This window comes from Carya illinoinensis, chromosome 3, assembly GCF_018687715.1.
Source record: "Carya illinoinensis cultivar Pawnee chromosome 3, C.illinoinensisPawnee_v1, whole genome shotgun sequence".
Lineage (NCBI taxonomy): Eukaryota > Viridiplantae > Streptophyta > Magnoliopsida > Fagales > Juglandaceae > Carya > Carya illinoinensis.
This window is the reverse complement of record NC_056754.1, coordinates 34,412,812-34,415,346: the sequence shown is the minus strand read 5'-3', so window position 1 is coordinate 34,415,346 and position 2,535 is coordinate 34,412,812.

Here is a 2,535-nt window from a genome sequence, read left to right as displayed (position 1 = left end):
TACATGGCTTTGCTTCAATGCACATGTCTTGGATCAAAACTAATCTTCTAATTAAATCTCAGAATGATGGAAAACAACGATGATAACAATAAGGTCAAGACAAAAAGGGTGAGAAAGAATATTAAAAGATAAATTAATATCAAAATATAGTCTAGAGATAAATAATCGTGTGGAAGTTGATTATTGCCCTTAACTCAAGTCATAAGCTTAACCGTGGCTGGATGGGAACCTTGGGAGAGTGTTACGCTTGTTGGGCTTGACCGAAACCAATGGTAAGCTGTATGTGGGCTTCAACTGAAAGAATGAGATAAAAGACGGGGTTTCTTGCTGCTAATTCATCAGATGCTAGAACTGAACTTGGGGGGGAATGTGCGGTGTAAATAGTGAAGTTTCCACTGAGGAAAAGTATAAAAGGCATGGGCATGGCGCCGATTTGTTGCAATGCACACATGAAGGTGCACCGAGGTGGCGATTTGCGGTGACTTGGGCGTTTACATGGCTTTGCTTCAATTAACATGTCTTGGATCAATACTAATCTTCTAATTAAATCTCAGAATGATGGAAAACAACGATGAAAACAATAAGGTTAAGATAAAAAGGGTGAGAAAGAATATTAAAAGATAAACTAATATCAAAATATGGTCTAGAGATAAATAATCGTGTGGAAGTCGATTATTGCCCTTAACTCAAGTCATAAGCTTAAGTGTGGCTAGATGCGAACCTTGGGAGATTGTTACGCTTGTTGGGCCTGACCGAAACCAATGGTAAGGTGTATGTGGCCTTCAATTTTCAGAACGAAATAGAAGACAGGTGGGTGGGTGGCAATCCGTCGGATTCTATTGCCGAGCTAGGCAGGTTAATGTGGAGTGTGAGTAGTGGGATTTCTCTTGTGAAAATATTGCGAAATGCGTGGGCTAGGGGCCAATTTGTCGCAATGCACATGTAGGGGCAGCTAGGTACCGATTTGCGTTGACTCGGTCATTTACCTGCCTTTCCTTCAATTGACATGTCTTGGATGAAGAACAATCTTCTAATTCAACCCAAGAATGATGACAAACAGCAATAAAAGCCACATGGTTTAGGCAAAAAAGGTGAGAAGGAATATTAAAAGTGAAATTAAGCACAAAACATGGTTTAGAGATGAATAATGAAGTGTGTGTTGATTGTTGACCTTTAACTCTAGCTAGAAGCTTAAACATGGCTAGATGTGAACCTTGGGGCCTTGTTACACGTCTTGGGCTTGACGGAAACCAATGGTAAGCTGTATGTGGGCTTCAACTGAAAGAATGAGATAAAAGACGGGGTTTCTTGCTGCTAATTCATCAGATGCTAGAACTGAAATTGGGGGGTGAATGTCCAGTCTAAATAGTGAAGTTTACAATGAGGAAATGCATAAAAGGCATGGGCATGGCGCCGATTTGTTGTAATGCACACCTGAAGGAGCATCGAGGTGGCGATTTGTGGTGACTTCGGTGTTTACCTGGCTTTGTTTCAATTAACATGTCTTAGATCAAAACTAATCTTCTAACTAAATGTCAGAAGGATGGAAAACAACGATGAAAACAATAAGGTCAAGATAAAAAGGGTGAGAAAGAATATGAAAAGATAAATTAATATGAAAATATGGTCTAGAGATAAATAATTGTGTGGAAGTTGATTATTGCCCTTAACTGAAGTCATAAGCTTAACCGTGGCTGGATGGGAACCTTGGGAGATTGTTACGCTTCTTGGGCTTGACCGAAACCAATGGTAAGGTGTATGTGGCCTTCAATTTTAAGAACGAATTAGAAGACAGGTGGGTGGGTGGCAATCCGTCGGATTCTATTACCGAGCTAGGCAGGTTAATGTGGAGTGTGAGTAGTGGGATTTCTCTTGCGAAAATATTGCGAAATGCGTGGGCTAGGGGCCAATTTGTCGCAATGCACATGTAGGGGCAGCTAGGTACCGATTTGCGTTGACTCGGTCATTTACCTGCCTTTCCTTCAATTGACATGTCTTGGATGAAGAACAATCTTCTAATTCAACCCAAGAATGATGACAAACAGCAATAAAAGCCACATGGTTTAGGCAAAAAAGGTGAGAAGGAATATTAAAAGTGAAATTAAGCACAAAACATGGTTTAGAGATGAATAATCAAGTGTGTGTTGATTGTTGACCTTTAACTCTAGCTAGAAGCTTAAACATGGCTAGATGTGAACCTTGGGGCCTTGTTACACGTCTTGGGCTTGACGGAAACCAATGGTAAGCTGTATGTGGGCTTCAACTGAAAGAATGAGATAAAAGACGGGGTTTCTTGCTGCTAATTCATCAGATGCTAGAACCGAAATTGGGGGGTGAATGTCCAGTCTAAATAGTGAAGTTTACAATGAGGAAATGCATAAAAGGCATGGGCATGGCGCCGATTTGTTGTAATGCACACCTGAAGGAGCATCGAGGTGGCGATTTGTGGTGACTTCGGTGTTTACATGGCTTTGTTTCAATTAACATGTCTTGGATCAAAACTAATCTTCTAACTAAATGTCAGAATGATGGAAA